This window comes from Anomaloglossus baeobatrachus, unplaced genomic scaffold (assembly GCF_048569485.1).
Source record: "Anomaloglossus baeobatrachus isolate aAnoBae1 unplaced genomic scaffold, aAnoBae1.hap1 Scaffold_336, whole genome shotgun sequence".
Classification (NCBI taxonomy): Eukaryota; Metazoa; Chordata; class Amphibia; order Anura; family Aromobatidae; genus Anomaloglossus; species Anomaloglossus baeobatrachus.
In genome coordinates, this window is record NW_027442736.1 from 114,356 (window position 1) to 133,944 (window position 19,589).

General features: G+C 36.0%; 11 non-coding genes across 11 annotated transcripts; all 11 read right to left on the minus strand.

Annotated features, from left to right (window-relative positions):
- Positions 1–393: 393 nt before the first annotated feature.
- TRNAV-UAC (transfer RNA valine (anticodon UAC)) lies at positions 394–466 on the minus strand. Its single transcript has one exon. It is a non-coding gene; the product is annotated as a tRNA-Val (tRNA).
- A 1,012-nt stretch (positions 467–1,478) lies between these two features.
- TRNAV-CAC (transfer RNA valine (anticodon CAC)) lies at positions 1,479–1,551 on the minus strand. The gene has a single exon. It is a non-coding gene; the product is annotated as a tRNA-Val (tRNA).
- Positions 1,552–3,323: 1,772 nt separating this feature from the next.
- On the minus strand, positions 3,324–3,396 carry TRNAV-UAC (transfer RNA valine (anticodon UAC)). The gene has a single exon. It is a non-coding gene; the product is annotated as a tRNA-Val (tRNA).
- Positions 3,397–3,686: 290 nt separating this feature from the next.
- TRNAV-UAC (transfer RNA valine (anticodon UAC)) lies at positions 3,687–3,759 on the minus strand. The gene has a single exon. It is a non-coding gene; the product is annotated as a tRNA-Val (tRNA).
- An 893-nt stretch (positions 3,760–4,652) lies between these two features.
- On the minus strand, positions 4,653–4,725 carry TRNAI-AAU (transfer RNA isoleucine (anticodon AAU)). The gene has a single exon. It is a non-coding gene; the product is annotated as a tRNA-Ile (tRNA).
- Positions 4,726–10,440: 5,715 nt separating this feature from the next.
- Positions 10,441–10,513, minus strand: TRNAV-AAC (transfer RNA valine (anticodon AAC)). Its single transcript has one exon. It is a non-coding gene; the product is annotated as a tRNA-Val (tRNA).
- Positions 10,514–10,689: 176 nt separating this feature from the next.
- TRNAV-AAC (transfer RNA valine (anticodon AAC)) lies at positions 10,690–10,762 on the minus strand. Its single transcript has one exon. It is a non-coding gene; the product is annotated as a tRNA-Val (tRNA).
- Positions 10,763–12,142: 1,380 nt separating this feature from the next.
- Positions 12,143–12,215, minus strand: TRNAV-AAC (transfer RNA valine (anticodon AAC)). The gene has a single exon. It is a non-coding gene; the product is annotated as a tRNA-Val (tRNA).
- Positions 12,216–13,242: 1,027 nt separating this feature from the next.
- Positions 13,243–13,315, minus strand: TRNAV-CAC (transfer RNA valine (anticodon CAC)). Its single transcript has one exon. It is a non-coding gene; the product is annotated as a tRNA-Val (tRNA).
- Positions 13,316–14,326: 1,011 nt separating this feature from the next.
- TRNAV-CAC (transfer RNA valine (anticodon CAC)) lies at positions 14,327–14,399 on the minus strand. The gene has a single exon. It is a non-coding gene; the product is annotated as a tRNA-Val (tRNA).
- A 1,257-nt stretch (positions 14,400–15,656) lies between these two features.
- TRNAI-AAU (transfer RNA isoleucine (anticodon AAU)) lies at positions 15,657–15,729 on the minus strand. Its single transcript has one exon. It is a non-coding gene; the product is annotated as a tRNA-Ile (tRNA).
- Positions 15,730–19,589: the final 3,860 nt, after the last annotated feature.

The window sequence follows — 19,589 nt, forward strand, 5'->3', positions numbered from 1 at the left end:
ATAGCAAATTACTTCAACAGCGAAAACAGATTGGTTTCACTGGCGATTGAACCCAGGACCTTCTGCGTGTGAAGCAGACGTGATGACCACTACACTATGAAACCTGTGAAATCCTGCAAAGAAATGGCAATTGAAAACGAGTTTTGACAGCCAGGGGAAAAAATTATTAGTTCTGTTGGTGATGGAAGCCAAAACATCCCATCATTCGGCAACAAAGCCAAGAACTTCATATATTGTAGTTTGATAGGGTATTATTTCAACACCAAGAACAGACTGGTTTTACTGGGGATTAAACCCAGGACCTTCTGCGTGTTAAGCAGACGTGATGACCACTACACTATGAAACCTGTGAAATCCTGTTGATAGCAAATTACTTCAACAGCGAAAATGGATTGGTTTCACTGGGGATTGAACCCAGGACCTTCTGCGTGTAAAGCAGACGTGATGACCACTACACTATGAAACCTGTGAAATCCTGCAAAGCAATGGCAATTGAAAACGAGTTTTGACCGCCAGGGGAAAAAAATTATTAGTTCTGTTGGTGATGGAAGCCAAAACATCCCATCATTCGGCAACAAAGCCAAGAACTTCATATATTGTAGTTTGATAGTGTATTATTTCAACACCAAGAACAGATTGCTTTTACTGGGGATTGAACCAGTGTTAAGCAGATGTGATGACTACTACACTATGAAACCTTCTGGAAAGTCACTGTGTATTGGCAAGCAGAGCAGAATTGTAACTGATGGGGCCTTTTTATTGCTGAAGAAAAGTATTTTTGGTAATGAAACATTTACAATTTTTATTACATATTTTACCAGTTTTATTCCTACAAAGGGAAATTGCTTAAATTGAAGTTTACATTGAATGTGTTACTTTTTTCTACACAGTTTAATCGTTTGCTTTTGTATTTATGGGAACTATAAATTTTGAAACAAACAGGATTGTTATAATATGGGATTATGTTTTCTGCTAAAATGTTCAATAAAAAAGAAACCCAAAATCGTAGTTCTCCTTGTGATAGAAGCCAAAATGTATTGTCATTTGGCAACGAAACCAAGAATTTCATACTTTACAGGTTGAAAGGAAATTACTTCAACACCGAAAACAGATTGGTTTCACTGGGTATTGAACCCAGAACGTTCTGCATATGAAGCAGACTTGATGACCACCACACTTTAAAACCTGTGATTCCTGCAAAGTAATGGCAATTAGAGACGAAATTTGACTGCCAGGAAAAAAAAAAAATTCGTAGTTCCGTTGGTTATGGAAGCTAAAACATCCCGTCATTCGGCAACAAAGCCAAGAACTTCATGTATTGCAGTTGGATAGGGTATTATTTCAACACCAAGAAGAGACTGGTTTCACTGGGGATTAAACCCAGGACCTTCTGCGTGTTAAGCAGACGTGATGACCACTACACTATGAAACCTGTGAAATCCTGTTGATAGCAAATTACTTCAACAGCGAAAACGGATTGGTTTCACTGGGGATTGAACCCAGGACCTTCTGCGTGTGAAGCAGACGTGATGACCACTACACTATGAAACCTGTGAAATCCTGCAAAAGCAATGGCAATTGAAAACGAGTTTTGACCGCCAGGGGAAAAAAATTATTAGTTCTGTTGGTGATGGAAGCCAAAACATCCCATCATTCGGCAACAAAGCCAAGAACTTCATATATTGTAGTTTGATAGGGTATTATTTCAACATCAAGAACAGATTGCTTTTACTGGGGATTGAACCAGTGTTAAGCAGACGTGATGACTACTACACTATGAAACCTTCTGGAAAGTTACTGTGTATTGGCAAGCAGAGCAGAATTGTAACTGATGGGGCCTTTTTATTGCTGAAGAAAAGTGTTTTTGGTAATGAAACATTTCCAATTTTTATTACATATTTTACCAGTTTTATTCCTACAAAGGGATATTGCTTAAATTGAAGTTTACATTGAATGTGTTACTTTTTTCTACACAGTTTAATCGTTTGCTTTTCTATTTATGGGAACTATAAATTTTGAAACAAACAGGATTGTTATAATATGGGATTATGTTTTCTGCTAAAATGTTCAATAAAAAAGAAACCCAAAATCGTAGTTCTCCTTGTGATAGAAGCCAAAATGTATTGTCATTTGGCAACGAAACCAAGAATTTCATACTTTACAGGTTAATAGGAAATTACTTCAACACCGAAAACAGATTGGTTTCACTGGGTATTGAACCCAGAACTTTCTGCATATGAAGTAGACTTGATGACCACCACACTTTAAAACCTGTGATTCCTGCAAAGTAATGGCAATTAGAGACGAAATTTGACTGGCAGGAAAAAAAAAAAATTTGTAGTTCTGTTGGTTATGGAAGCTAAAACATCCCGTCATTCGGCAACAAAGCCAAGAACTTCATGTATTGCAGTTGGATAGGGTATTATTTCAACACCAAGAACAGACTGGTTTTACTGGGGATTAAACCCAGGACCTTCTGCGTGTTAAGCAGACGTGATGACCTTCTACGTGTTAAGCAGACATGATGACCACTACACTATGAATCCTGATGAAAAGTTACTGTGTATTGGCTAGCAGAGCAGAATTGTGACTGACAGGGCCTTTTTATTGCTGAAGGAAAGTATTTTTGGTAATGAAACATTTACAATTTTTATTACATATTTTACCAGTTTTATTCCTACAAAGGGATATTGCTTAAATTGAAGTTTACATTGAATGTGTTACTTTTTTCTACACAGTTTAGTCGTTTGCTTTTGTATTTATGGGAACTATATATTTTTAAACAAACATGATTTTTATAATATGGGATTATGTTTTCTGCTAAAATGGACAATAAAAAAGAAACCCAAAATAGTAGTTCTCTTTGTGATGGAAGCCAAAATGTATTGTCATTTGGCAACGAAACCAAGAATTTTATATATTACAGGTTGATAGCAAATTACTTCAACAGCGAAAACAGATTGGTTTTACTGGCGATTGAACCCAGGACCTTCTGCGTGTGAAGCAGACGTGATGACCACTACACTATGAAACCTGTGCAATCCTGCAAAGAAATGGCAATTGAAAACGAGTTTTGACAGCCAGGGGAAAAAATTATTAGTTCTGTTGGTGATGGAAGCCAAAACATCCCATCATTCGGCAACAAAGCCAAGAACTTCATATATTGTAGTTTGATAGGGTATTATTTCAACACCAAGAACAGACTGGTTTTACTGGGGATTAAACCCAGGACCTTCTGCGTGTTAAGCAGACGTGATGACCACTACACTATGAAACCTGTGAAATCCTGTTGATAGCAAATTACTTCAACAGCGAAAATGGATTGGTTTCACTGGGGATTGAACCCAGGACCTTCTGCGTGTAAAGCAGACGTGATGACCACTACACTATGAAACCTGTGAAATCCTGCAAAGCAATGGCAATTGAAAACGAGTTTTGACCGCCAGGGGAAAAAAATTATTAGTTCTGTTGGTGATGGAAGCCAAAACATCCCATCATTCGGCAACAAAGCCAAGAACTTCATATATTGTAGTTTGATAGGGTATTATTTCAACACCAAGAACAGACTGGTTTTACTGGGGATTAAACCCAGGACCTTCTGCGTGTTAAGCAGACGTGATGACCACTACACTATGAAACCTGTGAAATCCTGCTGATAGCAAATTACTTCAACAGCGAAAATGGATTGGTTTCACTGGGGATTGAACCCAGGACCTTCTGCGTGTAAAGCAGACGTGATGACCACTACACTATGAAACCTGTGAAATCCTGCAAAGCAATGGCAATTGAAAACGAGTTTTGACCGCCAGGGGAAAAAAATTATTAGTTCTGTTGGTGATGGAAGCCAAAACATCCCATCATTCGGCAACAAAGCCAAGAACTTCATATATTGTAGTTTGATAATGTATTATTTCAACACCAAGAACAGATTGCTTTTACTGGGGATTGAACCAGTGTTAAGCAGATGTGATGACTACTACACTATGAAACCTTCTGGAAAGTCACTGTGTATTGGCAAGCAGAGCAGAATTGTAACTGATGGGGCCTTTTTATTGCTGAAGAAAAGTGTTTTTGGTAATGAAACATTTACAATTTTTATTACATATTTTACCAGTTTTATTCCTACAAAGGGATATTGCTTAAATTGAAGATTACATTGAATGTGTTACTTTTTTCTACACAGTTTAATCGTTTGCTTTTGTATTTATGGGAACTATAAATTTTGAAACAAACAGGATTGTTATAATATGGGATTATGTTTTCTGCTAAAATGTTCAATAAAAAAGAAACCCAAAATCGTAGTTCTCCTTGTGATAGAAGCCAAAATGTATAGTCATTTGGCAACGAAACCAAGAATTTCATACTTTACAGGTTGATAGGAAATTACTTCAACACCGAAAACAGATTGGTTTCACTGGGTATTGAACCCAGAACGTTCTGCATATGAAGCAGACTTGATGACCACCACACTTTAAAACCTGTGATTCCTGCAAAGTAATGGCAATTAGAGACGAAATTTGACTGCCAGGAAAAAAAAAAAATTCGTAGTTCTGTTGGTTATGGAAGCTAAAACATCCCGTCATTCGGCAACAAAGCCAAGAACTTCATGTATTGCAGTTGGATAGGGTATTATTTCAACACCAAGAAGAGACTGGTTTCACTGGGGATTGAACCCAGGACCTTCTGCGTATTAAGCAGACGTGATGACCACTTCACTATGAAACCTGTGAAATCCTGCAAAGCAATGGCAATTGGAGATGAGTTTTGACCGCCAGGGAAAAAAAAAATAATTCTTAGTTCTGTTGGTGATGGAAGCCAAAACATCCCATCATTCTGCAACAAAGCCAAGAACTTCATATATTGTAGTTTGATAGGGTATTATTTCAACACCAAGAACAGACTGGTTTTACTGGGGATTAAACCCAGGACTTTCTACGTGTTAAGCAGACATGATGACCACTACACTATGAATCCTGATGAAAAGTTACTGTGTATTGGCTAGCAGAGCAGAATTGTGACTGACAGGGCCTTTTTATTGCTGAAGGAAAGTATTTTTGGTAATGAAACATTTCCAATTTTTATTACATATTTTACAAGTTTTATTCCTACAAAGGGATATTGCTTAAATTGAAGTTTACATTGAATGTGTTACTTTTTTCTACATAGTTTAGTCGTTTGCTTTTGTATTTATGGGAACTATATATTTTAAAACAAACAGGTTTTTTTATAATATGGGATTATGTTTTCTGCTAAAATGCTCAATAAAAAAGAAACCCAAAATCGTAGTTCTCCTTGTGATAGAAGCCAAAATGTATTGTCATTTGGCAACGAAACCAAGAATTTCATACTTTACAGGTTGATAGGAAATTACTTCAACACCGAAAACAGATTGGTTTCACTGGGTATTGAATCCAGAACGTTCTGCATATGAAGCAGACTTGATGACCACCACACTTTAAAACCTGTGAAATCCTGCAAAGTAATGGCAATTAGAGACGAGTTTTGACTGCCAGGAAAAAAAAAAAATTCGTAGTTCTGTTGGTTATGGAAGCTAAAACATCCCGTCATTCGGCAACAAAGCCAAGAACTTTATGTATTGTAGTTGGATAAAGTATTATTTCAACATCAAGAACAGACTGGTTTTACTGGGGATTAAACCCAGGACTTTCTGCGTGCTAAGCAGACGTGATGACCACTACACTATGAATCTTAATGAAAAGTTACTGTGTATTGGCTAGCAGAGCAGAATTGTGACTGACGGGGCCTTTTTATTGCTGAAGGAAAGTATTTTTGGTAATGAAACATTTACAATTTTTATTACATATTTTACCAGTTTTATTCCTACAAAGGGATATTGCTTAAATTGTAGTTTACATTGAATGTGTTACTTTTTTCTACACAGTTTAATAATTTGCTTTTGTATTTATGGGAACTATAAATTTTGAAACAAACAGGATTGTTATAATATGGGATTATGTTTTCTGCTAAAATGTTCAATAAAAAAGAAACCCAAAATCGTAGTTCTCCTTGTGATAGAAGCCAAAATGTATTGTCATTTGGCAACGAAACCAAGAATTTCATACTTTACAGGTTGATAGGAAATTACTTCAACACCGAAAACAGATTGGTTTCACTGGCTATTGAACCCAGAACGTTCTGCATATGAAGCAGACTTGATGACCACCACACTTTAAAACCTGTGATTCCTGCAAAGTAATGGCAATTAGAGACAAAATTTGACTGCCAGGAAAAAAAAAAATTCGTAGTTCTGTTGGTTATGGAAGCTAAAACATCCCGTCATTCGGCAACAAAGCTAAGAACTTCATGTATTGCAGTTGGATAGGGTATTATTTCAACACCAAGAACAGACTGGTTTTACTGGGGATTAAACCCAGGGCCTTCTGCGTGTTAAGCAGACGTGATGACCACTACACTATGAAACCTGTGAAATCCTGTTGATAGCAAATTACTTCAACAGCGAAAACAGATTGGTTTCACTGGGGATTGAACCCAGGACCTTCTGTGTGTGAAGCAGACGTGATAACCACTACACTATTAAACCTGTGAAATCCTGCAAAGCAATGGCAATTGAAAACGAGTTTTGACCGCCAGGGGAAAAAAATTATTAGTTCTGTTGGTGATGGAAGCCAAAACATCCCATCATTCGGCAACAAAGCCAAGAACTTCATATATTGTAGTTTGATAGGGTATTATTTCAACACCAAGAGCAGATTGCTTTTACTGGGGATTGAACCAGTGTTAAGGAGATGTGATGACTACTACACTATGAAATCTTCTGGAAAGTTACTGTGTATTGGCAAGCAGAGCAGAATTGTAACTGATGGGGCCTTTTTATTGCTGAAGAAAAGTGTTTTTGGTAATGAAACATTTACAATTTTTATTACATATTTTACCAGTTTTATTCCTACAAAGGGATATTGCTTAAATTGAAGTTTACATTGAATGTGTTACTTTTTTCTACACAGTTTAATCGTTTGCTTTTGTATTTATGGGAACTATAAATTTTGAAACAAACAGGATTGTTCTAATATGGGATTATGTTTTCTGCTAAAATGTTCAATAAAAAAGAAACCCAAAATCGTAGTTCTCCTTGTGATAGAAGCCAAAATGTATTGTCATTTGGCAACGAAACCAAGAATTTCATACTTTACAGGTTAATAGGAAATTACTTCAACACCGAACACAGATTGGTTTCACAGGGTATTGAACCCAGAACGTTCTGCATAGGAAGCAGACTTGATGACCACCACACTTTAAAACCTGTGATTCCTGCAAAGTAATGGCAATTAGAGACGAAATTTAACTGCCAGGAAAAAAAAAATTCGCAGTTCTGTTGGTTATGGAAGCTAAAACATCCCGTCATTCGGCAACAAAGCAGAGAACTTCATATATTGTAGTTTGATAGGGTATTATTTCAACACCAAGAACAGATTGCTTTTACTGGGGATTGAACCATTGTTAAGCAGACGTGATGACTACTACACTATGAAACCTTCTGGAAAGTTACTATGTATTGGCAAGCAGAGCAGAATTGTAACTGACGGGGCCTTTTTATTGCTGAAGAAAAGTGTTTTTGGTAATGAAACATTTACATTTTTTATTACATATTTTACCAGTTTTATTCCTACAAAGGGATATTGCTTAAATTGAAGATTACATTGAATGTGTTACTTTTTTCTACACAGTTTAATCGTTTGCTTTTGTATTTATGGGAACTATAAATTTTGAAACAAACAGGATTGTTATAATATGGGATTATGTTTTCTGCTAAAATGTTCAATAAAAAAGAAACGCAAAATCGTAGTTCTCCTTGTGATAGAAGCCAAAATGTGTTGTCATTTGGCAACGAAACCAAGAATTTCATACTTTACAGGTTGATAGGAAATTACTTCAACACCGAAACAGATTGGTTTCACTGGGTATTGAACCCAGAACGTTCTGCATATAAAGCAGACTTGATGACCACCACACTTTAAAACCTGTGATTCCTGCAAAGTAATGGCAATTAGAGACGAAATTTGACTGCCAGGAAAAAAAAAATTCGTAGTTGTGTTGGTTATGGAAGCTAAAACATCCCGTCATTCGGCAAAAAAGCCAAGAACTTCATGTATTGCAGTTGGATAGGGTATTATTTCAACACCAAGAAGAGACTGGTTTCACTGGGGATTGAACCCAGGACCTTCTGAGTGTTAAGCAGACGTGATGACCACTACACTATGAAACCTGTGAAATCCTGCAAAGCAATGGCAATTGGAGACGAGTTGTGACCGCCAGGGAAAAAAAAAAAAAATCTTAGTTCTGTTGGTGATGGAAGCCAAAACATCCCATCATTCTGCAACAAAGTCAAGAACTGCATATATTGTAGTTTGATAGGGTATTATTTCAACACCAAGAACAGACTGGTTTTACTGGGGATTAAACACAGGACCTTCTACGTGTTTAGCAGACATGATGACCACTACACTATGATTCCTAATGAAAAGTTACTGTTTATTGGCTAGCAGAGCAGAATTGTGATTGACAGGGCCTTTTTATTGCTGAAGGAAAGTATTTTTGGTAATGAAACATTTCCAATTTTTATTACATATTTTACGAGTTTTATTCCTACAAAGGGATATTGCTTAAATTGAAGTTTACATTGAATGTGTTACTTTTTTCTACATAGTTTAGTCGTTTGCTTTTGTATTTATAAGAACTATATATTTTAAAACAAACAGGTTTTTTTATAATATGGGATTATGTTTTCTGCTAAAATGTTCAATAAAAAAGAAACCCAAAATCGTAGTTCTCCTTGTGATAGAAGCCAAAATGTATTGTCATTTGGCAACGAAACCAAGAATTTCATACTTTACAGGTTGATAGGAAATTACTTCAACACCGAAAACAGACTGGTTTAACTGGGTATTGAATCCAGAACGTTCTGCATATGAAGCAGACTTGATGACCACCACACTTTAAAACCTGTGAAATCCTGCAAAGTAATGGCAATTAGAGACGAGTTTTGACTGCCAGGAAAAAAAAAAAATTCGTAGTTCTGTTGGTTATGGAAGCTAAAACATCCCGTCATTCGGCAACAAAGCCAAGAACTTCATGTATTGTAGTTGGATAAAGTATTATTTCAACACCAAGAACAGACTGGTTTTACTGGGGATTAAACCCAGGACTTTCTGCGTGTTAAGCAGACGTGATGACCACTACACTATGAATCTTAATGAAAAGTTACTGTGTATTGGCTAGCAGAGCAGAATTGTGACTGACGGGGCCTTTTTATTGCTGAAGGAAAGTATTTTTGGTAATGAAACATTTACAATTTTTATTACATATTTTACCAGTTTTATTCCTACAAAGGGATATTGCTTAAATTGAAGTTTACATTGAATGTGTTACTTTTTTCTACACAGTTTAATCGTTTGCTTTTGTATTTATGGGAACTATAAATTTTGAAACAAACAGGATTGTTATAATATGGGATTATGTTTCTGCTAAAATGTTCAATAAAAAAGAAACCCAAAATCGTAGTTCTCCTTGTGATAGAAGCCAAAATGTATTGTCATTTGGCAACGAAACCAAGAATTTCATACTTTACAGGTTGATGATGTTGGTGATGGAAGCCAAAACATCCTATCATTCGGCAACAAAGCCAAGAACTTCATATATTGTAGTTTGATAGGGTATTATTTCAACACCAAGAACAGATTGCTTTTACTGGGGATTGAACCAGTGTTAAGCAGACGTGATGGCTACTACACTATGAAACCTTCTGGAAAGTTACTGTGTATTGGCAAGCAGAGCAGAATTGTAACTGATGGGGCCTTTTTATTGCTGAAGAAAAGTGTTTTTGGTAATGAAACATTTACAATTTTTATTACATATTTTACCAGTTTTATTCCTACAAAGGGATATTGCTTAAATTGAAGTTTACATTGAATGTGTTACTTTTTTCTACACAGTTTAATCGTTTGCTTTTGTATTTATGGGAACTATAAATTTTGAAACAAACAGGATTGTTATAATATGGGATTATGTTTTCTGCTAAAATGTTCAATAAAAAAGAAACGCAAAATCGTAGTTCTCCTTGTGATAGAAGCCAAAATGTATTGTCATTTGGCAACGAAACCAAGAATTTCATACTTTACAGGTTGATAGGAAATTACTTCAACACCGAAAACAGATTGGTTTCACTGGGTATTGAACCCAGAACGTTCTGCATATGAAACAGACTTGATGACCACCACACTTTAAAACCTGTGATTCCTGCAAAGTAATGGCAATTAGAGACGAAATTTGACTGCCGGGAAAAAAAAAAAATTCGTAGTTCCGTTGGTTATGGAAGCTAAAACATCCCGTCATTCGGCAACAAAGCCAAGAAATTCATGTATTGCAGTTGGATAGGGTATTATTTCAACACCAAGAAGAGACTGGTTTCACTGGGGATTGAACCCAGGACCTTCTGCGTGTTAAGCAGACGTGATAACCACTACACTATGAAACCTGTGAAATCCTGCAAAGCAATGGCAATTGGAGACGAGTTTTGACCGCCAGGGAAAAAAAAAAAAATTCAAAGTTCTGTTGGTGATGGAAGACAAAACATCCTGTTATTCGGCAACAAAGCCAAGAAATTCATATATTGTAGTTGGATAGGGTATTATTTCAACACCAAGAAGAGATTGGTTTCACTGGGGATTGAACCCAGGACCTTCTGCGTGTTAAGCAGACGTGATGACCACTACACTATGAAACCTGATGAAACGTTACTGTGTATTGGCTAGCAGAGCAGAATTGTGACTGACGGGGCCTTTTTATTGCTGAAGAAAAGTGTTTTTGGTAATGAAACATTTACAATTTTTATTACATATTTTACCAGTTTTATTCCTACAAAGGGATATTGCTTAAATTGAAGTTTACATTGAATGTGTTACTTTTTTCTACACAGTTTAGTCGTTTGCTTTCGTATTTATGGGAACTATATATTTTTAAACAAACAGGATTTTTATAATATGGGATTATGTTTTCTGCTAAAATGGACAATAAAAAGAAACCCAAAATAGTAGTTCTCTTTGTGATGGAAGCCAAAATGTATTGTCATTTGGCAACGAAACCAAGAATTTTATATATTACAGGTTGATAGCAAATTACTTCAACAGCGAAAACGGATTGGTTTCACTGGGGATTGAACCCAGGACCTTCTGCGTGTGAAGCAGATGGGATGACCACAACACTATGAAACCTGTGAAATCCTGCAAAGCAATGGAAATTGAAAACGAGTTTTGACCACAAGGGGAAAAAAATTATTAGTTCTGTTGGTGATGGAAGCCAAAACATCCCATCATTCGGCAACAAAGCCAAGAACTTCATATATTGTAGTTTGATAGGGTATTATTTAAACACCAAGAACAGATTGCTTTTACTGGGGATTGAACCAGTGTTAAGCAGACGTGATGACTACTACACTATGAAACCTTCTGGAAAGTTACTGTGTATTGGCAAGCAGAGCAGAATTGTAACTGATAGGGCCTTTTTATTGCTGAAGAAAAGTGTTTTTGGTAATAAAACATTTACAATTTTTATTACATATTTTACCAGTTTTATTCCTACAAAGGGATATTGCTTAAATTGAAGTTTACATTGAATGTGTTACTTTTTTCTACACAGTTTAATCGTTTGCTTTTGTATTTATGGGAACTATAAATTTTGAAACAAACAGGATTGTTATAATATGGGATTATGTTTTCTGCTAAAATGTTCAATAAAAAAGAAACCCAAAATCGTAGTTCTCCTTGTGATAGAAGCCAAAATGTATTGTCATTTGGCAACGAAACCAAGAATTTCATACTTTACAGGTTAATAGGAAATTACTTCAACACCGAAAACAAATTGGTTTCACTAGGTATTGAACCCAGAACGTTCTGCATTTGAAGCAGACTTGATGACCACCACACTTTAAAACCTGTGATTCCTGCAAAGTAATGGCATTTAGAGACGAAATTTGACTGCCAGGAAAAAAAAAAAATTCGTAGTTCTGTTGGTTATGGAAGCTAAGACATCCCGTCATTCGGCAACAAAGCCAAGAACTTCATGTATTGCAGTTGGATAGGGTATTATTTCAATGCCAAGAAGAGACTGGTTTCACTGGGGATTGAACCCAGGACCTTCTGCGTGTTAAGCAGACGTGATAACCACTACACTATGAAACCTGTGAAATCCTGCAAAGCAATGGCAATTGGAGACGAGTTTTGACCGCCAGGGAAAAAAAAAAAAATTCAAAGTTCTGTTGGTGATGGAAGACAAAACATCCTGTTATTCGGCAACAAAGCCAAGAAATTCATATATTGTAGTTGGATAGGGTATTATATCAACACCAAGAAGAGATTGGTTTCACTGGGGATTGAACCCAGGACCTTCTGCGTGTTAAGCAGACGTGCTGAAAACTACACTATGAAACCTGATGAAAAGTTACTGTGTATTGGCTAGCAGAGCAGAATTGTGACTGACGGGGCCTTTTTATTGCTGAAGGAAAGTATTTTTGGTAATGAAACATTTACAATTTTTATTACATATTTTACCAGTTTTATTCCTACAAAGGGATATTGCTTAAATTGAAGTTTACATTGAATGTGTTACTTTTTTCTACACAGTTTAGTCGTTTGCTTTTGTATTTATGGGAACTATATATTTTTAAACATACAGGATTTTTATAATATGGGATTATGTTTTCTGCTAAAATGGACAATAAAAAAGAAACCCAAAATAGTAGTTCTCTTTGTGATGGAAGCCAAAATGTATTGTCATTTGGCAACGAAACCAAGAATTTTATATATTACAGGTTGATAGCAAATGACTTCAACAGCGAAAACAGATTGGTTTCACTGGGGATTGAACCAAGGACCTTCTGCGTGTGAAGCAGACGTGATGACCACTACACTATGAAACCTGTGAAATCCTGCAAAGCAATGGCAATTGAAAACGAGTTTTGACAGCCAGGGGAAAAAAATTATTAGTTCTGTTGGTGATGGAAGCCAACACATCCCATCATTCGGCAACAAAGCCAAGAACTTCATGTATTGCAGTTGGATAAGGTATTATTTCAAGACCAAGAACAGACTGGTTTTACTGAAGATTAAATCCAGGACCTTCTGCGTGTTAAGCAGACGTGATGACCACTACACTATGAAACCTGTGAAATCCTGTTGATAGAAAATTACTTCAACAGCGAAAACAGATTGGTTTCACTGGGGATTGAACCCAGGACCTTCTGCGTGTGAAGCAGACGTGATGACCACTACACTATGAAACCTGTGAAATCCTGCAAAGCAATGGCAATTGAAAACGAGTTTTGAAAGCCAGGGGAAAAAAATTATTAGTTCTGTTGGTGATGGAAGCCAAAACATCCCATCATTCGGCAACAAAGCCAAGAACTTCATATATTGTAGTTTGATAGGGTATTATTTCAACACCAAGAACAGATTGCTTTTACTGGGGATTGAACCAGTGTTAAGCAGACGTGATGACTACTACACTATGAAACCTTCTGGAAAGTTACTGTGTATTGGCAAGCAGAGCAGAATTGTAACTGATGGGGCCTTTTTATTGCTGAAGAAAAGTGTTTTGGTAATGAAACATTTACAATTTTTATTACATATTTTACCAGTTTTATTCCTACAAAGGGATATTGCTTAAATTGAAGATTACATTGAATGTGTTACTTTTTTCTACACAGTTTAATCGTTTGCTTTTGTATTTATGGGAACTATAAATTTTGAAACAAACAGGATTGTTATAATATGGGATTATGTTTTCTGCTAAAATGTTCAATAAAAAAGAAACCCAAAATCGTAGTTCTCCTTGTGATAAAAGCCAAAAGGTATAGTCATTTGGCAACGAAACCAAGAATTTCATACTTTACAGGTTGATAGGAAATTACTTCAACACCGAAAACAGATTGGTTTCACTGGGTATTGAACCCAGAACGTTCTGCATATGAAGCAGACTTGATGACCACCACACTTTAAAACCTGTGATTCCTGCAAAGTAATGGCAATTAGAGATGAAATTTGACTGCTAGGAGAAAAAAAAATTCGTAGTTCTGTTGGTTATGGAAGCTAAAACATCCCGTCATTTGGCAACAAAGCCAAGAACTTCATGTATTGCAGTTGGATAGGGTATCATTTTAACACCAAGAACAGACTGGTTTTACTGGGGATTAAACACAGGACCTTCTGCATGTTAAGCAGACGTGATGACCACTACACTATAAAACCTGTGAAATCCTGTTGATAGCAAATTACTTCAAAAGCGAAAAACAGATTGGTTTCACTGGGGATTGAACCCAGGACCTTCTGCGTGTGAAGCAGACGTGATGACCACTACACTATGAAACCTGTGAAATCCTGCAAAGCAATGGCAATTGAAAACGAGTTTTGACCGCCAGGGGAAAAAAATTATTAGTTCTGTTGGTGATGGAAGCCAAAACATCCCATCATTCGGCAACAAAGCCAAGAACTTCATATATTGTAGTTTGATAGGGTATTATTTCAACACCAAGAACAGATTGCTTTTACTGGGGATTGAACCAGTGTTAAGCAGATGTGATGACTACTACACTATGAAATCTTCTGGAAAGTTACTGTGTATTGGCAAGCAGAGGAGAATTGTAACTGATGGGGCCTTTTTATTGCTGAAGAAAAGTGTTTTTGGTAATGAAACATTTACAATTTTTATTACATATTTTACCAGTTTTATTCCTACAAAGGGATATTGCTTAAATTGAAGTTTACATTGAATGTGTTACTTTTTTCTACACAGTTTAATCGTTTGCTTTTGTATTTATGGGAACTATAAATTTTGAAACAAACAGGATTGTTATAATATGGGATTATGTTTTCTGCTAAAATGTTCAATAAAAAAGAAACCCAAAATCGTAGTTCTCCTTGTGATAGAAGCCAAAATGTATTGTCATTTGGCAACGAAACCAAGAATTTCATACTTTACAGGTTAATAGGAAATTACTTCAACACCGAAAACAGATTGGTTTCACTGGGTATTGAACCCAGAACGTTCTGCATATGAAGCAGACTTGATGACCACCACACTTTAAAACCTGTGATTCCTGCAAAGTAATGGCAATTAGAGACGAAATTTGACTGCCAGGAAAAAAAAAAAAATCGTAGTTCTGTTGGTTATGGAAGCTAAAACATCCCGTCATTCGGCAACAAAGCCAAGAACTTCTTGTATTGCAGTTGGATAGGGTATTATTTCAACACCAAGAACAGACTAGTTATACTGGGGATTAAACCCAGGACCTTCTGCGTGTTAAGCAGACGTGATGACCACTACACTATGAAACCTGTGAAATCCTGTTGATAGCAAATTACTTCAACACCGAAAACGGATTGGTTTCACTGGGGATTGAACCCAGAACGTTCTGCATATGAAGCAGACTTGATGACCACCACACTTTAAAACCTGTGATTCCTGCAAAGTAATGGCAATTAGAGACGAAATTTGACTGCCAGGAAAAAAAAAAATTCGTAGTTCTGTTGGTTATGGAAGCTAAAACATCCCGTCATTCGGCAACAAAGCCAAGAACTTCATGTATTGCAGTTGGATAGGGTATTATTTCAACACCAAGAAGAGACTGGTTTCACTGGGGATTGAACCCAGGACCTTCTGCGTATTAAGCAGACGTGATGACCACTACACTATGAAACCTGTGAAATCCTGCAAAGCAATGGCAATTGGAGATGAGTTTTGACCGCCAGGGAAAAAAAAAAAATATTCTTAGTTCTGTTGGTGATGGAAGCCAAAACATCCCATCATTCTGCAACAAAGCCAAGAACTTCATATATTGTAGTTTGATAGGGTATTATTTCAACACCAAGAACATACTGGTATTACTGGGGATTAAACCCAGGACCTTCTACGTGTTAAGCAGACATGATGACCACTACACTATGAATCCTGATGAAAAGTTACTGTGTATTGGCTAGCAGAGCAGAATTGTGACTGACAGGGCCTTTTTATTGCTGAAGGAAAGTATTTTTGGTAATGAAACATTTCCAATTTTTATTACATATTTTACGAGTTTTATTCCTACAAAGGGATATTGCTTAAATTGAAGTTTACATTGAATGTGTTACTTTTTTCTACATAGTTTAGTCGTTTGCTTTTGTATTTATGGGAACTATATATTTTAAAACAAACAGGTTTTTTTATAATATGGGATTATGTTTTCTGCTAAAATGTTCAATAAAAAAGAAACCCAAAATCGTAGTTCTCCTTGTGATAGAAGCCAAAATGTATTGTCATTTGGCAACGAAACCAAGAATTTCATACTTTACAGGTTGATAGAAAATTACTTCAACACCGAAAACAGATTGGTTTAACTGGGTATTGAATCCAGAACGTTCTGCATATGAAGCAGACTTAATGACCAGCACACTTTAAAACCTGTGAAATCCTGCAAAGTAATGGCAATTAGAGACGAGTTTTGACTGCCAGGAAAAAAACAAATTCGTAGTTCTGTTGGTTATGGAAGCTAAAACATTCCGTCATTCGGCAACAAAGCCAAGAACTTCATGTATTGTAGTTGGATAAGGTATTATTTCAACAACAAGAACAGACTGGTTTTACTGGGGATTAAACCCAGGACTTTCTGCGTGTTAAGCAGACGTGAAGACCACTACACTATGAATCTTAATGAAAAGTTACTGTGTATTGGCTAGCAGAGCAGAATTGTGACTGACGGGGCCTTTTTATTGCTGAAGAAAAGTATTTTTGGTAATGAAACATTTCCAATTTTTATTACATATTTTACCAGTTTTATTCCTACAAAGGTATATTGCTTAAATTGAAGTTTACATTGAATGTGTTACTTTTTTCTACACAGTTTAATCGTTTGCTTTTGTATTTATGGGAACTATAAATTTTGAAACAAACAGGATTGTTATAATATGGGATTATGTTTTCTGCTAAAATGTTCAATAAAAAAGAAACCCAAAATCGTAGTTCTCCTTGTGATAGAAGCCAAAATGTATTGTCATTTGGCAACGAAACCAAGAATTTCATACTTTACAGGTTGATAGGAAATTACTTCAACACCGAAAACAGATTGGTTTCACTGGGAATTGAACCCAGAACGTTCTGCATATGAAGCAGACTTGATGACCACCACACTTTAAAACCTGTGATTCCTGCAAAGTAATGGCAATTAGAGACGAAATTTGACTGCCAGGAAAAAAAAAAAATTCGTAGTTCCGTTGGTTATGGAAGCTAAAACATCCCGTCATTCGGCAACAAAGCCAAGAACTTCATGTATTGCAGTTGGATAGGGTATTATTTCAACACCAAGAAGAGACTGGTTTCACTGGGGATTGAACCAAGGACCTTCTGCGTGTTAAGCAGACGGGATAACCACTACACTATGAAACCTGTGAAATCCTGCAAAGCAATGGCAATTGGAGACGAGTTTTTAACCGCCAGGGAAAAAAAAAAAAAATTCAAAGTTCTGTTGGTGATGTAAGACAAAACATCCTGTTATTCGGCAACAAAGCCAAGAAATTCATATATTGTAGTTGGATAGGGTATTATTTCAACACCAAGAAGAGTTTGGTTTCACTGGGGATTGAACCCAGTACCTTTAGCGCGTTAAGCAGACGTGATGACCACTACACTATGAAACCTGATGAAAAGTTACTGTGTATTGGCTAGCAGAGCAGAATTGTGACTGACGGGGCCTTTTTATTGCTGAAGGAAAGTATTTTTGGTAATGAAACATTTACAATTTTTATTACATATTTTACCAGTTTTATTCCTACAAAGGGATATTGCTTAAATTGAAGTTTACATTGAATGTGTTACTTTTTTCTACACAGTTTAGTCATTTGCTTTTGTATTTATGGGAACTATATATTTTTAAACAAACAGGATTTTTATAATATGGGATTATGTTTTCTGCTAAAATGGACAATAAAAAAGAAACCCAAAATAGTAGTTCCCTTTGTGATGGAAGCCAAAATGTATTGTCATTTGGCAACGAAACCAAGAATTTTATATATTACAGGTTGATAGCAAATTACTTCAACAGCGAAAACAGATTGGTTTCACTAGGGATTGAACCCAGGACCTTCTGCGTGTGAAGCAGATGTGATGACCACTACACTATGAAACCTGTGAAATCCTGCAAAGCAATGGCAATTGAAAACGAGTTTTGACAGCCAGGGGAAAAAAATTATTAGTTCTGTTGGTGATGGAAGCCAAAACATCCCATCATTCGGCAACAAAGCCAAGAACTTCATATATTGTAGTTTGATAGGGTATTATTTCAACACCAAGAACAGATTGCTTTTACTGGGGATTGAACCAGTGTTAAGCAGACGTGATGACTACTACACTATAAAACCTTCTGGAAAGTTACTGTGTATTGGCAAGCAGAGCAGAATTGTAACTGATGGGGCCTTTTTATTGCTGAAGAAAAGTGTTTTTGGTAATGAAACATTTACAATTTTTATTACATATTTTACCAGTTTTATTCCTACAAAGGGATATTGCTTAAATTGAAGATTACATTGAATGTGTTACTTTTTTCTACACAGTTTAATCGTTTGCTTTTGTATTTATGGGAACTATAAATTTTGAAACAAACAGGATTGTTCTAATATGGGATTATGTTTTCTGCTAAAATGTTCAATAAAAAAGAAACCCAAAATCGTAGTTCTCCTTGTGATAGAAGCCAAAATGTATAGTCATTTGGCAACGAAACCAAGAATTTCATACTTTACAGGTTGATAGGAAATTACTTCAACACCGAAAACAGATTGGTTTCACTGGGTATTGAACCCAGAACGATCTGCATATGAAGCAGACTTGATGACCACCACACTTTAAAACCTGTGATTCCTGCAAAGTAATGGCAATTAGAGACGAAATTTGACTGCCATGAAAAAAAAAATTCGTAGTTCTGTTGGTTATGGAAGCTAAAACATCCCGTCATTCCGCAACAAAGCCAAGAACTACATGTATTGCAGTTGGATAGGGTATTATTTCAACACCAAGAACAGACTGGTTTTACTGGGGATTAAACCCAGGACCTTCTGCGTGTTAAGCAGACGTGATGACCTTCTACGTGTTAAGCAGACATGATGACCACTACACTATGAATCCTGATGAAAAGTTACTGTGTATTGGCTAGCAGAGCAGAATTGTGACTGACAGGGCCTTTTTATTGCTGAAGGAAAGTATTTTTGGTAATGAAACATTTACAATTTTTATTACATATTTTACCAGTTTTATTCCTACAAAGGGATATTGCTTAAATTGAAGTTTACATTGAATGTGTTACTTTTTTCTACACAGTTTAGTCGTTTGCTTTTGTATTTATGGGAACTATATATTTTTAAACAAACATGATTTTTATAATATGGGATTATGTTTTCTGCTAAAATGGACAATAAAAAAGAAACCCAAAATAGTAGTTCTCTTTGTGATGGAAGCCAAAATGTATTGTCATTTGGCAACGAAACCAAGAATTTTATATATTACAGGTTGATAGCAAATTACTTCAACAGCGAAAA